We start from the raw sequence: 22,561 nt of genomic DNA, 5'->3' as shown, positions 1-22,561 counted from the left end.
AGAACAAAAACGGTCCTAAGATAGATCCCTGCGGAACACCTATGTTAATCGGCGCACCGCGAGATTTCTCTCCATTAACGACAACGGTTTGTACCCTGTTCTGAAGATATGAAGCTATGAGATCCTGAGCTAAACCTTTGATACCATAAAAATTTAGTTTCCGTAATAGAGTGGAATGTTCTACACAGTCGAAAGCCTTAGAAAGGTCGCAGAATATCCCCAAAGCATTCTTTGAATTTTCCCATGCTTTGTATATATGTGACAAAAGAGCTACTCCGGCATCAGTGGTAGAGCGCCCCTTTGTGAAACCATACTGTTTGGCGTGCAGTAAACCATTTGATGCAAAATGACTATTTAATTGGTTTAAAATTAGTTTCTCGAAGACTTTGCTCAAAGTTGGTAATATGGAAATTGGCCTATAGTTATTACTGTCTTCTTGGTCACCACTTTTAAATAAAGGAATAACTTTGCTAAACTTTAGTAAATCAGGGAATATACCACAGTCGCAACACTGATTAAATATAAACGCTAGTTGATTGGCAATGTTTTCTATGATATTATTTACTAAATTTACAGACATACCCCAGAGATCACAGGTTTTTTTTAAATTTAATGTTTTAAAGGTTTTAACAATTTCATCAGCAGTCACGTGTCGCAATTCAAATAATTTGTTACACTCAGCAACGTGATCCCTCAATAAAGACTCTGCAAGCGCTGAAGACGAATTTAAATTCTTAGTTAAACTAGCAGGGACACTACTAAAGAAATCTTCAAAAGCAAGCGCAACATCAGCACTTTTGTCAATGACCCTACCAGAGTTGACAAGTTTAATGGTACTATCGTTTGATCGGATTTTGCCCAATTCACCATTAATAATTGTCCAAACCGTTTTAACTTTCTTGTCAGAGTTGCGTATTTTGTCTCTGCTGACACCAATCTATGATTTTCTATATCATTTGTTCATTTTGTTATGGAATGCAATTAATATAATTAAATAGTTACTTTGGTGGTGCAATTATTTGAAGTTTTTCAATTTATATACAAGTCAATATACCCTAAATGAGACATTTTGAAAACCACAGTCGTCCTAAAACTAAAAAGAAAGGCTATTTACACAAAAATACCTAAAGTGACTCATGCAATAATTTATTATTACAAGCAGTTTGAAAAATCGGATATAAAAGATGATATTTTCCCATAACGTAGGTAAGAATAATAAAAACGGTGTAAGTAAGATTACGTTTTTGCTAAGTCACTCAAAAATAAGCACATTGCGAGGGGAGCGAATCGTTTCTTGATTATAGAAACGAGCATTCAAGGATAGAAAAGTCTGTGACAGACGGGATTCAATGAAACCCATTAGAGAATATAAACACGCTAAATAATCGTAAAAAGCCCATAAAACTGTTGGACTAATAAGTATACTTTCTAATTAACGAGGTCTGTTTGTGACTGACGATTGTAGCAATTAAAGGACATGTCTGAATGTAAGTGCCATAAAGCATCGGGCACATTTTCATGACAAATGGATGTAGGTCTTGGGTGCTTTTAGTTTTTTCGATTTGGCGCCAGACTTGTAGTGACACTTTGAAAATGAGTTTTACGCTCTGAAAAATGATTGTCATTTTGTCGACGGGATTCTGACAAGATCTAATCCGGGAATTCTAGATTCTAGTGAATGTTAATGGGACAAATTATTCTGTCAGCAACTTAACTCAGAGATAGATGATAAAGGCAGACGTTCGAGGTAGATAGAGAATGATTTTGTAGTTATTCTTTCATTGAGAAACCGTTTTCCTCCCGAAACTCATTATTAGCTTATTTTCTTGATAAGAATCAGTTCAACAAATAAAATAAGAATGAATGAAAACTTTTATACATTTTTAAATTTTCAAATTCATTTAAAACATTTCAGTTTACCTATTTAACAAAGTCACGGATCAGAAGGTAACTGAAATAGCTCTGTCATGAACAAATTAGCGATATATCGGACGCAATAGGTCTGCAGCGGATATCTGGCAGGGCGGGCAGGCGACGTCCGGCAGGATTAACCCCACTTCATTACAGAGTTATATTTAGAGTATTGACCGTTCGTGCCCGTCTCGACTTATATTAACGAAGCCTTTAGCGTCAATAGCGCTTCTATTTCCGGACTAAATTTAGCTCTAAATCGTGATCCAGCCAAGCTTTTGATTTGCTTTAATTCAGCTATGTTTAACATAACCTTGTGACATTCAAATCTGAATACCAAATATTTCGATTGCATAATACTTGTCTTTGTGTTAAAAAATTAAAACGTTCAATGTTTTTAAAACGTTAGTACCTTTGGTATTCATCTATTACATTTTATATGTCGCGTACAAAGCGTTCGGACATCAGATATGGCTACAAGTTAAAAGTTCAATTCCAATGACAGGCCGTCGGCGACCGCAAGGTATGACAGGTTGGATTAAAAATGTACGATGAAATGGCTTCCAAGCCAAGTTAACCTGTTCATCGTTTATTTTTTTCCAGTGACATTTTACGTTTCCATTTGATATAACTGTTTTTATTTTTTAGTTTCCATGTAGTAGTGATAGGTTAAAGTTTAAACGTAATACGAATATTGGCAGAACATTGGTCAGCTGTTTAAATATTCTTTCGTGTAGTAGTTTAGAATCATTTTCAAAATTTTACCGAACATTAAAGCAAAAGCTTAGCTTTGTATTTTGTGACGTCATATTTCAACCACGGTACGGTGAAGGCAGTATACATTTAAAGGTGTATAAATTCATAAATTCCAATGTGTATATCGTGTACATTTTGTTTGGCGAGTTTCAGCACCGGATGTTGTATAAGGTTGCGTGCGTTAAGCTGCGGAAAAGGCGTTACAATATTTCCTTTGATTTAATGCGACCGTTTTAGGTCTTGATCTTTTCAATGTTACACAATACTATTTACGTACATACTACTAAGTTAAAATAGCTTCAATGTTTTGTATTTTATATTATATTTTTTGTCTTGTTATTACATTGTTTCAGAATGAAAATTTAATAACTATTTATTCTTTTTAGGTTGCAGCAACTTTAATTATACTACTGGCACGACATAATGAAGTTTATTCATTGTCAAATCGAAGGAAATAGCTATTTGAAAGGTAAGATCAGGGTAAGATGTAAGATACTGTTAAAATCTTAAAATCATCAAATAATTTGGAATTCATGCATTCAATTATCCTAAGTATACTTAATATAGATTTCCGATTATGAGAATGAATTTTGTACCATTAATAGCTTTTGCTGATAAATAATAATTTATCTACGGAATATTTGGCAACGTTTTGAATTAGGAATGGGAAGTGGTAATACGATGTAATAAAAAGAAAAATACCACGTTCTTCTTTATGGAATACTCATAATGAAAAAACGCAATGTATTTTATAACTATAAATTATTTGATGAAGCGCTCGGTCCCTTTGCGTGGGATGTTTTACGTTCGGGGTCACTATATAAACACTAAAATAAATTATGTACTTGACGTGCATTGATAAGACTATGAAAGACATTTCCCTGTTACTTTAAAAATTATATTCAATGTCGAAGCTGATTTTTTTAGGCGATGCAATTTTAAACAGTATCTAGACTGTTTTTGTTTGCAATAACAGAATGGCATCGGTGTCATTTATTAAGCACGAAAAATTCTGGAAATAACTGTGTTACAAAAATAATAACAATATTATAAAATTTCAGTTAAGAACATTTTAAACAATGCTTTTAATAGGTATTTACTTTCTATTGTGTTGAAATTCAAAATAACTTCAATTTTGTAGCAAATAATACGTCTTTCACATAGCATCAGCCAGGCTGAAACATTGCTTTCATGCTAAAAATAAAACGAGTGTTAAAAGGGTGCAATTGCAATATAAATCCTTTGAAGCCGTCGCACGTGTAAAACGTAATTCACTAGATATTAAACGAGTTTCAGTTTCGAGAAGCACTGCTAAAGTAGCAATGCACAATAGAGACAATGTTTTAGCGATAGTGTTGAAGCTATTGTTTGTCAGGAAAGTGTTGTTACGTCACTTCAATACGCACTTCAAACAATGCGCTGTTGTTTATTCGCAATCTAAAATTACGTGATTGAACGGAAAGGACTTTTATCTTGGCATATTTTGTGAATGTTACGTAATTTAGAGGATAGCGTGCAGTTCTTAACAATAGACTAAAAGATCCCAGTGCAGTGCAGAGTTCCAACTTCCTACTTGCCATTTTTCTCATGAGTGCTTCTTGACCATGAAGTAAGTACCACCTGATCACTTTGGGAAAGTGTGGAAATTTCAAATATACGGCAAAAAGTGCGAAATAAGCTGTTAGAGATTTATCATATTGTTTATTTAGGCCCTCGAGTACTTTTACAACGTGTGAAACGTTTCAATTAAATATTCTAATTTAAAGTTTTGTGTTGAGAAAAATATTATTCTTTCAAAACATACATTTGGAAGCTAAGAATGCCCTTTATTTCCATTTTTAGCCTCTCTGCAAAGTCATAATGTATGCCAAATATGAAAATTTTAACAAAAGGTTCCATGTATCGAGCATATAAATTGGACAACAAAAGCTGTTCCATAAAATCTGTCTTATCTACAAAAAAGGGGTCTTAAAAAATAACATTACAAACGAAAGAGATGTCGGTGCCAAAACCAGTTAATGGTCGTTCATAATTGTTTCGATTTCCATACAATAGGTATTGTAGTTGGAAAAGTTTTCAGAGCCAGCGGGCACGTAGACGGTGTATCGTTTGTATCAATGAACTTTGGTAGTTAGCTACACAATTCGAGTTAAGCTTGTGAATCACTCACTATTATACACTCAACTGGGCTTTTAACAACTTTTATTCTAGGCTTTAATCATTATTGAGAATGTAATTTATTTTGCGTCAGTTTATATATAATAATAATATGAATCGTGTATTGTGGTCAATTTGTTCAAGTGGTATGTTTTTTCATGTTATATGAGGCAATACAATCAGTTTCGCTCCCATTTGAAACTTCAGCTCCGTAAAATTACCACACACAAAAATCAACCCCGAAATTGTTGAAATAGAGGATGAAAGAATTTGCTTTTACCTTTGACCAAGGGAAAATCAAAGGACGTAACTTAATAATATGCCCAAGTAATCATTTCCATGCATAAGAATACAAAACAAATACAAAAGACAATGGCAGAAAACGGCGCTTTTTTATTTCCGGGCGGTCATCTACCAAAGCTTGTTTTTTTAATACTTATTAGTGCAATAAACCAAACTTAATATGGCATGTATACCTCTAAACACAGTCTGAACTGAGTTACTAATACTAAATTTGGCATTGTCCTATACGTCTTATTAAAACGTAAAATATGGAATAAAGAACGGTTATGTCGCTTTAACGGAAAGTGTTGCCAAGAAAAGCCTCGTTGGACGATTCATTGTAACTGCTAGCTTAAAAAATATTCTAAATAAAAAAGCGTTTGTGTTAATTATAGTTCTATTAGAAGTTTCAAAATCTGTTATAAGTTCCATTCTTTCGAGTACAATGTCAACACTTTCAAGGCTACAAAAATAGATAGCTTATAATGCTAATTAAAAAGCAATACAAGTGGCCCGTTTTCTAAAGGTGTATACAGAAGGGGCTTATTAAAATAACAAGATGGTCATTTAGTCGAAACTCAGAGGTCTGGTTACGATGCCGATAAGGCACGGGACCGCACTATTAAGAAGATTGCTTTTTATCATCAAGGCTCGACCTCGCCGTGAGTGCACTTACCTTGAGCAGCTCATAAGATAAGCCTTGATCCCTCATCTCATATAATTTTGAAAGTTCGGTCAATTGTGACAAATAACCACGTTTAGGCAGAGGTTTTGATGAATTGCATGCCAATTTTGTTTGGATCCGTATACCGTGGGGTACGTACATCTACATTATGAATGAATGTAGTTATAGTTCGATTTTATCGCACGATTTATTTCAAACAAAAAAAAAATACAAAATAAATACGCTGTGAAGCCTAGATTAAAATAAATAAATAAAATAATGAAAATTTAGTTTCAACCCAACAACATGTCCTCTGGACCTACCGTCCTCGGGGACGCTGGCGCTATACTTGTTGTTTTTGGGTCAGAGACAAAAAGTTTTTATCTTTTATTATGATTTTAAAATACAAAGACATGTTATTTATCTCAACAAAATTAACTCCCGTGGCTCCGAGTATTTCCTTTGTTTATTTTGAATTAAATGTAATCTAATGTTTCGTTATTTGTTGTGGATGTTACAGAATTATTTCGTTAGATAAGTGTTAACCGGCCCTTAGGCTAACAATGTAACTGTTACTTTTTGAAAGTTTTCTTTGTACCCAAAGTCTTTGAACAAACTTGTTTAATTAATTAAATTTCATTTTAATCAAAGTATGTTGTACGGTCTTGTTTATTCGATATATAATATTATCAATACGACACTTTGATAAATCATTATTACAGTTACTTGTGTATCAGCAACTGAAAAACATTAAAGTTATACAAAAGTAGGTAATTCCGTACGTCATTAAAAATATATTACACAAAAATAGAGTTGTTAGTTGATATTTGTGCCGGCAGAAAAATTGCGTCAGCGTACCATAGATGAATGCTTCACTGGGTAGAGCTAGGTTGTTCTAAGGTAGTTTAGCATAATGTTATGTAAGTAGGCTTCGTATTGGAAAACTAAAAGGAGGTTAGGAATTTTGTGGCTATAAATGTATATATGTTGGATAATATAAGGGTTATAACTTTTATAAATAACTTGAAAAGTTTGGCACATCACAACAAATGGGTAATTAGATGTTTAGATGGTTTATGCCTTTGTTTTCGCACTGAAACGATTTTAGTAATACATACGATTGCATACGTTAGATCAGTCAGATAAGTCATTGCATGAAAATCTTCAAGTTATAAGCGGTAAATTTTGAGAACATTTTGTTGTTAAATGATGCCTTAGGCCATTTTATAGAGTACTAACTGTGTCCCGCGGTTGCACCCAAGTCGTCCTTAAGGGGGCGCATAAAGCAAAATAACCAATCTTCTATTAGATGATACGTGTAATATGCAAGACCAAATCTAAAAAATAAAATATATATCAAACTAGATGATATGTTCAACGATTCTGTTTAATCAAAAACATAAAATATTAAAATTTACTCGATAAAAAAAAATCACCAAGTTAGCTCTAATTTTCACACTTTTACGTTTTCTACTTGACATGGTAATACTTATTATGATTTTTTTTTCATAAACAATTATATTAAAACATTTGCAAGATATTTGTCAGAGCATTTTGTGTAATTACTTTTAGTTTTGGTTTTATCTGCGATAAACCACTTTTGGCGCTCTTTTTTTCTCGAGATAAACGTTTGATTTTGTCACGATAAAAGTGGTTTATCGCAGATTAAACCAAAACTAAAAGTAATTACACAAAATGCTCTGACAAATATCTTGCAAATGTTTTAATATAATTGTTTATGAAAAAAAAAATGTTGTGTGGTTTTATGAAACCACGGTAAAAGTGAAACTGTTCGAACGGTTCCGAACACTGCTTTGTGTAGCGCATGTCGCGTGTCGGTCGGCTGCCGAGTAGGTATACCTACTCGGCAGCCGCGATACACGCGACATGCGCTACACAGACCAAAAAGTTTGAGACGATGTAATAAAAGTTTCACTTTAAAATCATAATAAGTATTACCATGTCAAGTAGAAAACGTAAAAGTGTGAAAATTAGAGCTAACTTGGTGATTTTTTTTTATCGAGTAAATTTTAATATTTTATGTTTTTGATTAAACAGAATCGTTGAACATATCATCTAGTTTGATATATAGGTATTTTATTTTTTAGATTTGGTCTAGCATATTACACGTATCATCTAATAGAAGATTGGTTATTTTGCTTTATGCGCCCCCTTAATATATTCTAGGGCTATTAAATACAAAAATATTATTTCAATTCGAACTAGTAGTTCCTAAGAATAGCGCGCTGAAAATACGTTTTATATTATTACCTAGTATAGATTTACCACGGCCCTTGCCCAAGAAGTACCTATCGAAAAATATAGTCACATAAAATGTGTTATCATGTTTTATTGCTCGTTTCAGTTAGGCAACTGGTTTATATTTTTTTTGTTTGGTTAAACAAAATAGGACTGTTATTTGAAAGGGGCCTCATGCTCAACTCTACGACTGTGAATGAAAATCCATAAAAGTATAACTTTATAGCATACGATTGAGATGAGTAATTCTAGAGATATAATATTTTTTCATAATAATAATAGAAATATATAGAAAAGATCGGTTACCAAGGTTATCTACAAAACGTTCAACACTCTTAAATTATGTTAATTTCTTCGCCATACATAATTTCGTTAAACGCTGAAACTTACACAGACTTCGTTTACATTAAAGTAAAGCGTCGTGAATTTGGTATGGATGTCAATTTTAAAGGTTCATTTTATATTTTGTAAAGTTGAAAGCTTCAATTTCTCACTTCATGCTCCGCTATAAAATATTATGAAATCCATTTTTAAATGAAAAGCATAATGTTTAAGCACCCGCAGTAATTCAATGTTCCACATTAATTATTGTTCGCGTTGAAGAGAACATTCCAGTTTTCCGTTAGAAGTATTTTTGTTACATTTTTAATAAAACTTGCACGTCATTACCATTCCGTAACGTTAATTATAATAGCAAAGTAGTTCCGCTTATTATATTTTATTTTGGACCATAACTCTGAACTAAGTAGGAAATATGAAGTTGTGAATATAAGTAGGAAATTAAATAATTCGATAAAACACATTTCAATTAAAAACGAAAAATAAAACAAAACCTTAGATAACAAAACCAAAAATTACCACATTATTATTAATTACACTATTTCTAGGCCATGTTTGTAGGTAATGTAGGTACTATGAATTTCATTCTAAAATGAATGAATAAGTGTTAAAATTACCATTGAATACTACAAAATGTCATTACCTATATAAAAATATAAATCAGAAATATATAATCTATTCAGTGATTTTAAACCCAGTGTTTTCTTTGTAATATTTATTTCCACTTAAACAATTAATACCTCCTCATAATCTCAATTTAGAATTCAGTAATATTCATATTCCATTATAAAAGTTAAGAAACAACACATTTAGTTGATTAGAGATAGATTCGGGTATTGAACACGTTGATTGGTAGATATTGGGAAACTGAAATTCCCCTTTCCGACCTTTGTAATTAACGAAGGATTCCCTTTATCTATAACTAGCGACCCGCCCCGGCTTCGCACGGGTGCAATGCTGATACTAAATACACTACAGAAAAACTGTGAACGTTGTACATATATAAAAACATAGCGTCGCCCGCTCCGGCTTCGCACGGGTATAAAATAGATAGCCGGGCGGCCGGCCTGTAGCGCTGCAAACGCTACGTCCCGCAATTTTTAAATCTGTAATATCTTCGAAAATATTCACTTAAGGGCCGATTTTTCAATCGCGAGATAAACAGTCTAATAACTACCCCTCGAATAGATTTATTCAATTATTTATCTAACTCATTACGGCTCGCCTATTTTTCAATCGTGATTTATTTGATGAATAACTATCTGACCAAATATTTCCATATTGGCAGCACTGCTCTCGGAGTGGCGAAACAAACATATTAAATTAGTCAGGTTAGAGCGGGATAGAGTCAAATCTTGCAATATGTCAACAACCGTCATTATGACTCACGTCAGGAGTGCACTTGTCTTCTATGATTGTTGATTGTTGTTTTGATTCGAGTAAAGAGTTTGGTTAAATTTGTGTTTCAATTTATATATTTTACGATGGAAACGACATACTTAAAGGCTGCGTTCGGCAAATTTTCAATGGCATGGTCATCAGTACTATCAAAAACATCAATTTCAATATGATTTTAATTGATAATAATTATATAGAAAGAGGTTTAATTGTTAATAATTCTACGCTCTATGTTATGACATACGAAAATATCTCAAATTTGACGCGTCAGTTGTCAACTCAAACGCCTAACAGTCGAATAGCGCGCTATCTGGCCGTTGGAGCGGCAAATAGATTTATTCCTCAAATAACGTAGTTATTCGATAGATAAGTCCTATTCGTCTATTGAAAAATTGAATATTTTGTTAACTGAAGAATAAAGTCTATCTAGCTGTTTATCTGGGCATTGAAAAATCGGCCCTTAATCATACGGTATAAAGGGCCATATAGATCTATATTAAATGAACAATGTATTCAAGGTATTTAATTGGTTAAGGTTTAATGCTGTATTGGTTAAAATCGCATCGAAAATTAGCCGTTATTTGTCGTAAAAAGTAAATGACAAAAAAAAGTTATTGTGGGTTATCCATAAGAGATAGACATATACCATCGCGGACTTTTCTGTAGACCTTTTCAATGTGTATAATACTTAGTACATTATTTTGATAAAACTCGTAGGGTTCAGCCTGCGTTTGCAATTTAAGCGGAAAAAATGTAATTTTTTACGACATCACATTAGAAACCTCAAAAATAACAGTATTTCTCCACTATTTAATGGATGTTATTATACATATAAACCTTCCTCTTGAATCACTCTATCTATTAAAAAAAACCGCATCAAAATCCGTTGCGTAGTTTCAAAGATTTAAGCGTACAAAGGGACATAGGGACATAGGGACAGGGAAAGCGACTTTGTTTTATACTATGTAGTGATATGTCAAGTGTTTACGTGCCGATGAATTAACGTTTGGTGTTATATTAATTCTGTATTAGTTTGAAGGCTACTTTAATAATATAATATTGCAAGCATATTACAAAGATAATTGTTCTGATTAAAGGAATATTTTTGGTGAACATGTGTTGTTCGGTGTTCCAGATTCGTTATCTTTTGCCAAATTCAGACACAATATTGACAATACATAGCTGGAGTGTATCAGGCCCAAACAACATTCCCATTCAAAAATATTCTTTTAATAATACTGTTATTATTTAATTTGAATTGTTGAACGATCGCATAAAATAAAATAAATAAATAAATAAATAAATAAATATTATAGGACATTATTACACAAATCGACCTAGTCCCACAGTAAGCTCAATTAAGGCTTGTGTTGTGGGTGCTAGGCGACGATAAATATAATATTTAATAAATACATATTTATACTTTATACTTTTTACGTTATAAAGCAAATATGGGCGTTTTGTTACACACCTTGTTACTTACCCTAACGAAGGTTGTCATGTGGGTGATTGATCGAGTGAATGCAGTGGAGCTTTTGAAGTGAAATATCAAATTTAAAATTACATATCTACAAATCACTGCCAAGTAAAAATTAGGTCGCACGTATCGAATACCTAAGTAAGTTTCCAGATACTTTTGAAGTATCAATATTTTATGACTCAGTTTTAAGAAGGAGCAGTAACGATTTTTTTAAATGGCTTCGTCAAGGAAAATCGTATTGGGTTTATATTTTAAAAATAGGATATTCAGATTTTATATGAAAACTTTTATTTCTTTACATTGTATCGCGATGTTGGATAAAAGCTCCCAATTGCATAGAGTATCCTAGAGTTGTGAAAAATGAAAACAATAACATTTTATATGAAAAAAATGCAATATGTATCATATATAATACTAGCGACCCGCCCCGGCTTCGCACGGATGCAATGCTGATACTAAATACACTACAGAAAAACTGTGAACGTTATATATAAAAACATAGCGGCCCGCTCCGACTTCGTGGGTATAAAATAGATAGCCGGGCGGCCGGTACCGCCGCAAACGCTACATCCCGCAATTTTTAAATCTGTAATATCTTCGAAAATATTCACTTAAATCATACGGTGTAAAGGGCCATATAGATCTATATTAAATGAACAATGTATTCAAGGTATTTAATTGGTTAAGGATTAATGCTGTATTGGTTAAAATCGCATCGAAAATTAGCCATTATTTGTCGTAAAAAGTAAATGACAAAAAAGAGTTATTGTGGGTTATCCATAAGAGATAGACATATACCATCGCGGACTTTTCTGTAGACCTTTTCAATGTGTATAATACTTAGCACATTATTTTCATAAAACTCGTAGGGTTCAGCCTGCGTTTGCAATGTAAGCGGAAAAAATGTAATTTTTTACGACATCACATTAGAAACCTCAAAAATAACAGTACTTCTCCACTATTTAATGGATGTTATTATATATATAAACCTTCCTCTTGAATCACTCTATCTATTAATAAAAACCGCATCAAAATCCGTTGCGTAGTTTTAAAGATTTAAGCGTACAAAGGGACATAGGGACATAGGGACAGGGAAAGCGACTTTGCTTTATACTATGTAGTGATGATAGTGATGATGAAGTTTGTAAGTATGGATGTATGGATGTTTGTTACTCTTTCACGTAAAAACTACTGAACCGATTACAATGAAATTTAGCACACATATAGAGGGTAACTTGGATTAACACATAGGATAGGTTTTATCCCGGAAATCCCACGGGAACGGGAACTATGCGGGTTTTCCTTTGAAAACGCGGGCGAAGCCGCGGGCGGAAATCTAGTATTGTATATAATAAATGTTTCAATGGTCAATACGGAGAAGGTATTTTTAGTGTTTCACTAGGGATCTTTTGTTATTTCCTTGTATCAATGATCGAAACGTAGTACATAAACGTGATTTTACGATTCATTCTGATATCGTCTATACTTACACATTTTATGAATGAAAGTATTGGTTTACTAATCTACTTTATCCAGGTAGTGATCTTATAAATAGAACAAAAACAGAACATTTCACCCTATGGTTATAATATGTACTTGTATATGTAACATGTGTGATAAACAAATTGTTTAATTTCACTTTCATCAAATCTATTATTGAGTTCTAAAGTTCAACAGCTTCAATTATCTTTACCTGCATATTCACATTAATTGAATATTCAAGTAAAATGAACGAAAAGCATACGAAAAGAGAATGTAAATTTTGCACTGACACAAAATTCTAAAAATTACTATTCCACGATTAAACGTCACGTTAAAACGAACGACCGGGAAATTCTTTTTCTGAAAATAATATTCGTAAAAGGAACGTGAGGAAAGTTAAAAATGTTCTCTCGTGTGCCCGTTGATTGCGTTTTTCCGTTTAATGAACATTCAGGTGCGGCCTCTGTAATGAAAGCCGATGTTCGACCGGCTCATTTCCGCCCTGAAATGAGAGCCGATGACATTCGATAATGAAACTGGTCACAGTTCCGGTGTGCTTTTAAATGGCTTATTACATTCGTGTATTACAGCGAACGTTTAATTGAACATGTGTAACTGTTAACAGATGTATTTTATAGAAACAGTATTCCATTGTGGGGTGAAAGCGTGGAAATAATAACAGAATTCATTTGTATGTGTTAAAAACGTGTAAATAATGTTTACCGTCGTCCGTCATATTTCAGAACGTAATTTAGGATTAATGTTAAAATTTTTGTTTTAAATTAATTCAATCATCGAACAGGCTTACAAAATGGCTTATTATAGATATAAATACAATTTATTACATGCTTAACTTTGTGAACAAAAGGAGGAAGTAGCTCCCAATTGCAAGTTTAATGAGAGCTCGCAAAGTATCCGAGGACGGGGGCTTGTTTAATAATTGGTTAACTCTATTTTTAGATAACTCAAAGTATCAGACTCTGTCCACAGAAAATTGTTTGACCTAAAAACATCAACGTAGTGACTCTTAACTTGCTTAATTAAAAATAATCGAGTAAGGATTGATTTTTCATTAAAAATAAAAAACAAAGAAAAGACCAAAGGTAAACTAAGGGTGGAGTTTGAACAAAAAGTTTTCGCGTTTCTCTGTATAGGTAAGGTTCGAATTTCGACATTTAAATTCCCGACCTTTCCTGTAATATCAATGCCGCAACATTAAAAAAAAGTACTGAATAACGACTGGTGTATTATATATAGCGGTGGATACAAAGCAAAATAGCTCTATACCACAAAATTCTATCAAAAGGTCGTATCACGTAAGCTGAAAATACAAAAAATGTGACAGATATATTTTTATAGCATTACTGGAATGAGAAACATATGGTTTTATATTTTGCTACATTATATTTAAATACGGTCACAAAGTAATTCCCGATTGAGTTTATTATTTCTTTATTTGGATTTCAAATAACACATGGATACGGTAAGAAAACATACTTAAATTTGACGTTGATAAATGAACATAACTTCATCTATCGTTCTGTATATGCTTTTAGAATTTTGATATAGGTATAACTTTGATATGAATACTCATTGTGAGCGGTTATTATATATATTGGGTTTTCCCATACTGATTCATGAGGTCAGCATGTAATTTCAATTCATAAATCGCTTTGAGCATCTACCAGTAATTTGTATATGAATAAATAGAAAGCAATGTGATTTTCTGACATGTACATTGAGCATGGTTTAAGTGAGACAGAGGAAATAAATAAAACAAAACGAAATGACAATGCTTTCATATTTACTTTATACTTCTTTTACTGCATTAATGTAAATTGTGGAGCCTTTATTATATAGCCCTTATAAATATATGATCCTCAGAAATTATGTATATAAATATTATAAAGTAACAACATTACTAAAACTACAATTTAAAGAAAATACAATAAAGGTAATATAATATTTCAGTATGTATAGTTACATGGCAGTGCTGACGAAATACGGAAAATAGCGGACGTTGCCAAAACTATGAAAGAAATATATCAAAAGTATTGAGAGATATGTGTATCAAGTTTTTTATAGGTGTTCATAAAAGGGATTCTCTTACTGGAAAACTTTTGATTTATTATATTTACTATTCAATTTTATAATTTTATTATGACACTTAAAACACAAGTACCTACGTAGTATATTGTATTTATAATCAATACTTAATACTAGCTGTGCTCCGCGGTTTTAACCGCAATGCTCTGCATCTATTGGTCTTAGCCTGATGAAAGCCTTCCTGGATAAATGGGCTATCTACAAGTAAAAGGTTTCCTAGAAATTAATAAAAACATGAATTCAATTCTGTGGTTTAATACAGCTGACATAACGCTGGGAAATTTGAGCTTTGAAAAGATCGTTAGGAAGTCGTAAAATGTTTAAATACGATTCTTAAAGGTCATATGTAAATATCAGAATATACTTTCACCTCATTCACATGACCTTATTAAATCTCGCTTTGTGGAGATTGGATATCTCCATCGAGATAAATCATTGTTAGGAGGGAGATGCGGACATTCCCTTCGCACGTTCGAACCCCGGTCACGAGGCGACTTTCAAATTATATTTATTTTAAGCCCGTTTTGAAAATAGCTTAACGAAATTTTAGCATTTAAAGATCGTATTGTACAATGTCTTGTTTATATTCATTTCGTTTTACTTTAACATTTTGCACGCCTCATAAGCGAAGCGTTGAGGTGGGTACTACTGTCACTTCGCGCAAAACATCTGATTTTTCAAACTTAAAATGTCTTTATGTATCATACATTGCACTTGTAAGATAATACATACACACACATATTAAGAAAAAACACTATTTTTAACGTTCATGATATTTTTGATGTCATTTTTGTTATTTAAACTAGTTAAAAAACAGTTTAAAAAAGTTCTGTCTTGGACGTCCGTGTGTCTGTATGTGCGGATCCTTTTTCTTGTTAACACGATAGCGACCGAAATACTTTACTAATCGAGTCTTTTTTTTTCTCTTACGCTTGAGTATGCTCAGGAATAGAACCCTTTCATTTTTCAGGGTCTGATTCGATGTGGTTTAATTGTTATTAAATAAACAAAAATAATAATTAATAAATATTTATTAAAAAAAAATTATGAGGCGTGCACTTTTGGATTTTCCAAATTTTTAAAATATTGGGTTTCCACTGAATATGTCCTTTTATTGCTTTGGTTTTAAATTCTTGAGCGTAATATATTCGTCAGTGAAGTAATAAATACAATAGCTAATTTTATGAGAAGTCGATATTTAATCTCGAAGATAAAATCTCGTATAAAATTCAATTGCACATAAAACTGACGCACTACGTAAAACTTTCTATTCAGAGACACGGATTTTAGAATCTATTATACTTTAAAGTGTCAAATGTCTACGTATCAAATATAATCAAGAATAGTATAACAAGTATTTTTCATAAATACATATAAATGTAGAATATAAAATATGTATAAATAAAGACGTTATATAAATACATATATTACATTAAAAATATGAGCTAACAAAACATATTTTATGCTTTAAGTTTAATAATATCGCAATAAAATTTACAAAATATTCTGTGCCTGTTAAGATATCTGACCTAGATGTGTTTGTTTATGGATTGCTGCAATTAGTGTGAAGTAATTTAGTTAATAGCTAGAATAAGAATTTAAGATTCTTTCATTAATTTTTCTAGCGTCGTGATTTCAACCTTCATCCACTTTAGTCTGAGACGTGTGTGACTGTGGAAAAATGAATAAAATATACAGAATTAAGTCATATCCCCTCTGTAAGGAAATCTCATCTGTTCTGCCTATCTTTTTGACAATGGCAGCACATTTGCAACCAAGTGTTGTGAATACTTATTGGCTGGGGCCTGGGGTGTCGTTAAAACCAGTCTACGCAATTACGCATCTGCGTTTGCTTCTTTATCTTTGAAAAAATGTACATATATAGAATAAATAAAATCTTTCATAACTATACACACAATAAACAGAAAAATGCATTTGTGAATACATATTCACAAACTAAAACGTGAATATTCAACTTTCAATTTTTAGTAGCTTTTGTTGACTCTTATGAAATAACAGTAAAACCTAAAGTTTCCGTCGAGTTGTAAATAAATCTTGTAAGCATCAGTTGCACGATGTACAAAAGGACAAATATTTAGTTATCATAGTAGTTCTCTCTTCTATAATAAATGGTTATACGTCGAGAATGCGACGTTCGATCGCGACTCTGCAACATTCTTTTGAGACCCTTTAAGTTTATAGCTTGTTATTACCCTTCAGAGATTTTCCTTACTTTGTTAAATATTGTCTCAACTCTGTTATATATTTACTTTATTTTAGTGAAACAGAATGAACAGTTATATTAATTAGCTTAATATTTTAAGCTATCGTGCTTCGCTAACACTTTTTAAAATAGTAGCAAGGAGTATTTTAAAACAAAGTGAAATAAATTCTGAGTAAATTTTAATTATGAAATGGAAAATATACCTCTTAATTTGTAAATTCTGTGAAAAATTATAAAATTTAACATGCAAATGCATGCATACTTTATTTACTTTGAATAAATAAAGCATCCACTGAATTATAATCTATACTACATATAATAAAATCGTAGGAAAGTCAAAACTGTACATTGAATATTTTTTTAAAAGAATACATAATCCATGATCTATAATCGATATAGAAGCCAAAAATATAGTTTTTAGAATTTTTGTCTGTTTGTCTGTTTGTCTGTTTGTCTGTATGTTTGTCCGAGCTAATCTCGAAAAGTACTGCATAGATTGACTTCAAATTTTGCATGAATATTACTAACAGGTCGTGTGAGGTTTTTTTAAACATATTATCATGCTATCACCTCCGGGGGAGGAGCTGTGAACCTTTACTTTTCTTACGTATTCCGTGTACTACGACAGCGTACAATCTAAAGACTCATGTTTAAATGTTGTTTTTGAGTAAGCCATGCTATTATCTAGCTTTACACTATAAAAACTACGTCATTTACGTAATTTGGGCAGAGAAACTGTTTAAAGAATCTAAGTACTATAAAGACAAATTTGATTCAGCGCCATCTATGAGATTTCGTAAAAATCAAATCAATTTACATGTTATCACTACTGAACACAATGTTAAAAATTAATAATTTAAATATAATTATGTTATTTATTTATTTAACTCTTTAACCCATAATAAATCTTCCCTTCCCTATAAGGTGCGCTTATATAATTCGTGTGAATATACTACATTTTTAAAAGTGAGGGTAGATGTATATTATTTTAAGTCAAACTAGACACCATTACAGTTAATCCTCAGAGGAATAAACCTAATCTAATATTGATTGTGTTCATTGGTTACATTTTTAAAAATCTTCGTGTTTTAATAATTCGATCACGAGGCGGGACTCTAATACAAAAAGGTTAGTTCGTTGATAATTATTATTCCTTCATCATTTACATGTTGTTAGTAAAAATATACTTTGACTGTTAATACTTTTGTTCAGTATTTATCTGTATAATTATTGCTTGGTAATTAATATATTTTCATGTCGTATACCTAATTATAAACATAAGTGTGATGTGAAACTAGCTGGATTTATTTTTACACACTCACAGTCTTATATTTTGTGTTAATGTTAAAATAGTATTAATAGTGTAAATCATAATATTTTTTCAAAGTTAGAAATATTTCCTTTTTTCTGATGGTGTTGCCATCGAATTAAACCGCGCTGTCGTTTCGTTCACAAAAAGTCATGTTATTAGGACCGAATATGTAGCCGCCTCAACTTACGGAAACGAGAGTAACCTGCATTGTCTGTTAGTTATTGTATAGTCGAATTTAACATTACATGGAAATTGGAATCTAAATATATGTATACCTACTTATATTAAATCTGTAGAGGTCAATTCTGCACATGAAATATAATATTTCCTAAATAACTATCACGAGGTGATTAGAGATCGACATCGACGTCAAAAATGTTTGTCCGTCTGTCTGTCTGTATAACCGTTATAGAAACAAAAACTACTCGACGGATTTAAACGAAACTTGGTACAATTATTTTTCATATTCGTGAGCAGAGCAGCAACTCCATTTTTAAGCTTTCGTCGCGTGTGCGTTCTTAATGCGTGTATCTTAATGGTTAAAGCTACACAGAAATCAAGTATGAAAGAAATGTTCTCCATATTATATAAAAAATATCTCCCGACATCATAAATGTCTATCTTTTATGGTTGAGCTTAGGAGTTCAAAGCTTTCTGATTATATTTGTCTACTAGCTGTCCCCGCGACTTCGTTCGCGTGGAATAGTGACTATGGGACCTATGACCATGGGCTCAGGGTGGGGCAACAATAAAAAATCATTTTTATTTTCATGCTCCCACTCCCGCGCCCACTCGCACTCCCACGCCATATGCCACGTTCAGTCCTAATCCCACGCCCACGCCCACTCCCCTTCACAATTAGTACCTACCATATCAAAGCCAGGGTAAGCGCCCCACCCAGCCCCACCGTGGCTACGCCCATGCTGAATTACTACTTAACATACAATTATTGAGTAAATACGTACAACCATACTGTACTGTTGTACTACCATAAATAATTAAAAGAATTGTTATTAAAATTTCTTACTAAACTGAGCTAAAAAACTTACGTACCAAATTATTAAAGAAAATCAAGAAATGAAATGCCTAACCTATACCAAATAGTTACTACATATTATTGTAATTAAAAATTATGATTAGTATATAATATCGAAAATCAAAAAAGAAATGCCTAACTAATTCTACGTAAAATTTCTTTTAAATTATGTCATATTATTTTTTAGGAACCAGGGGGGGGAGAGGAGCAAATTCTATTTCCTTCCTTTCTTAAACGGATGTTTTTAATAATCTATGGTGTAGCCGACTGATCAGCTTAATCGATACTCAGTTTTTATCAAATCCAGAAACAAATCCAAATTAGATCTTTCCTGTCTCACGCACGTAACTAAAGGCTGAAGAGAGAGAGAGCACGTAACTAAACCGTTGAGACGAAGAAAAGTGTATAGAAAAAGGAATAAATAATTTCATAAACTTCCCGACGATCTTTAAAAATAAATTATAACTTTCATTTTTTTCATTCCCACGTTTACCCCTATGTAGGTATAATAAGTGGATGAACCAATTTTGATACACTTTATCTAAGAACCAGCGTCGGAAAATATTCTGCCTAACAAAAAAAACCGCATCTAATTCGGTTTACCTGTTAGCCAGCTACGGTGCCATAGACAGACACACACACACACACAGAAATACATAGCGGTCAAACACATAACACCAGTCTTTTTGCGTCGGGGGTTAAAAATATAATACGTCATAATTTAAAGGACATTTTATGTGGAAAATTTACCTATACACCAGGGTAGATAATTTTTGAAACAAAAAAAAAAAATCGCAGTAGGATGAAACCCATTAGAAAAGGATATGATAAAAATGTAAGGAAAAATAAATTACGGTTTTGTATTTTACTCAATATGAAGACCGTTTGACAAATAATAGGGTGCACCATAATATTATTCGATCTCTCGAAGATGAACATGAGCATAAGCAATGACTAGAGTAGGGACGCGAATATTACCATTATTTGAGACAAGAACGATTAATAAGTTTGTTTAATGTAAGATTAAGAATTGAAACTATTGGTCTCTTTAAACGGACGAATAGCGAGTCCGAGACCGTCTTACTGCAGACAGATTTCGACATAGTCTTAATGACTTAGAGGTAAACATAGAAGATCAATCTACAAATTCGGTGGTGTGGTCCGACAAAATAATATAAAAGTGGGTTTGCTTATAACCTCACAATTGATTACAGATCATCTTCTGTATAGGCGATATTAACGTAGTATGTTCTTTTTGTAATGCTTTAAAGTGGAGTAAGGAGTCGGCTTTCGTTTGAAGATACGCCGGAACCTTTGAAATCACTACTTTTAAGTTTTAGAGGAACATGTGCAATCTAAACAGTTCTTAGACAATATTAGCTCTTATAGTATTGCGTTTTAAATGATCCTTTGGTGCTCAACAATTATCAGATGCTCCTTTCATTCTTACTTTTAAGATACAAGGTCAAGTTTATCATTTGATAGGATCCCTTTTGCCTGAAGGCCAACCTAAGTTTCTTTAAATATATTTTGTATTCAAGAAATCAATATTTCTCGAATTTAAAACTGAACTCATTTCACAATTTTAGAACATGTTAATTCATCAGGTTAATCCGTATATATGCGTTTTAAATCGACATTAGAAGCTTTTCCTCAAGATGGTGATATTAATATAAAATTGGTATAAATGCCGATAGACGGAAGTCTATCAGCACTCAGGAATTCCCTGAGCGTGTTATAACGCCCAGGCCACAGTATTACAATTTTTCCTACAGTAGGGCGACGAATGTATTTTCGCATAGCAACGGAGGGGAACTCGTGGGGGGTAAAGTGACGCGGGCCACGTACCACAAACATGTTTAGTTTGTGGTACCGAGCGCGAAAGAAAGTCATCGTGTTTTTAACCGACTTCAAAAAAAGGAGGAGGTTATCAATTCGGCCGGTATGTTTTTTTTTTTTTTTTTTTTTTTATGTATGTACACCGATTACTCCGTGGTTTCTGAACCGATTTACGTGATTCTTTTTTTGTTCGATGCGGGATGGTGTCGAATTGGTCCCATAAAAATTTTATTCGGATAGGCCCAGTAGTTTTTATTTTATGAGCATTTTTGTCTGTATTTGTAAATGTTGCAAGTGCAAGTTTGAAGTCGGTTGTTTTTAACGCAGTTATTGACTTGTTAGTAAAGTTACTATCTAAACTAACGTAATTTATTACTTAGGTACATATTCTATAATGGCGCGCTCAAACTGTTAATCTACATTTAATTTAGATTATTATTTTAATTACTAAGAAATGTAGAATTTAAATCACATTCATTCATGTTTTCCTCAGATATTCGATGTCTATGATTTTCGATGATTTTAAGATTTTCTTATCAGAGTATTCAATTTTAATGTAGTTAAATTTTATAAGAGACAATTAAGAACATTCAAAAATAAAGTGTCACGTATTTTTTTTAAACGACGAATGACGAAAAACGACCGAATCGCGGACGAAGTCGCGGGCAACAGCTAGTTTTTAATAAGTGCATAATTTGGAATATTTTAAATAAGTATAATATTATGTACCTTTACTAGTATTTCAATTTAAAAACGGTTCTAACATGAAACTCATGCATAAAGACAAGTGGAGTATATTTAATGAAAGCTTAAACAAATCTCATATGTAAATACTGGGAATTCATAACACTGTCTGCTGTCATTATGAGCGAAAAATATTTACTCTTAAATAACATCCAATTCGACAACTCTCGGGAATAGTGCTGAATAATGATATTAGACTTTTTCTATGTTATCTTTTTTAAATAACGACTTTTTCGAAAAACAGCGTAGTATAAAATTGTATACGTATACATCTGCGATATGCTAAATTCTGGATTGTCGTAACGCTCTAGTGCTACGCGTCAATGCGTAGCGCGCATGTAGCGCTTCATACATTTTAGATTATAATATAATTATAGGGTCAATCACAGACATGTATCAAGATAGACTAAGCGAGTGTATGTACTTCCCGTGTCCAAACTAAGTTAGTGAAACTTACTTGACGCTGGCCTACACTCAGTCCGCGCTTGCAGTTCGCCAAGGAAAGACGTGAAGCTGAATAAAGTAAAATGCCGAATTGCGCCGTTATAAACTGTAGAAACTCCACAGCTGTG

At 32.5% G+C, this 22,561-nt stretch overlaps 2 protein-coding genes across 4 annotated transcripts in view; one reads left to right on the top strand and one right to left on the bottom strand.

The window, feature by feature from the left end:
• Nucleotides 1-22,561, bottom strand: part of LOC149489823 (uncharacterized) — a 105,200-nt gene that overhangs the window by 35,075 nt on the left and 47,564 nt on the right. The window lies entirely within an intron of this gene.
• LOC149489824 (uncharacterized) overlaps nt 1-22,561 on the top strand; it is a 58,482-nt gene that overhangs the window by 11,081 nt on the left and 24,840 nt on the right. For both annotated transcript variants that reach the window (XM_089714600.1, XM_089714599.1), the window contains exon 2: nt 3,054-3,136. The gene's annotated coding sequence lies outside the window, so the exon portion shown is untranslated. The remainder of the gene's footprint in view (nt 1-3,053; nt 3,137-22,561) is intronic.

This window comes from Colias philodice, chromosome 3, assembly GCF_061535455.1.
Source record: "Colias philodice isolate Cphi_HAF_F1 chromosome 3, ilColPhil1 Martin Lab GWU primary, whole genome shotgun sequence".
Classification (NCBI taxonomy): Eukaryota; Metazoa; Arthropoda; class Insecta; order Lepidoptera; family Pieridae; genus Colias; species Colias philodice.
The sequence above is the reverse complement of the archived record's forward strand: the minus strand, read 5'-3'. Positions and strand labels throughout refer to the sequence as shown.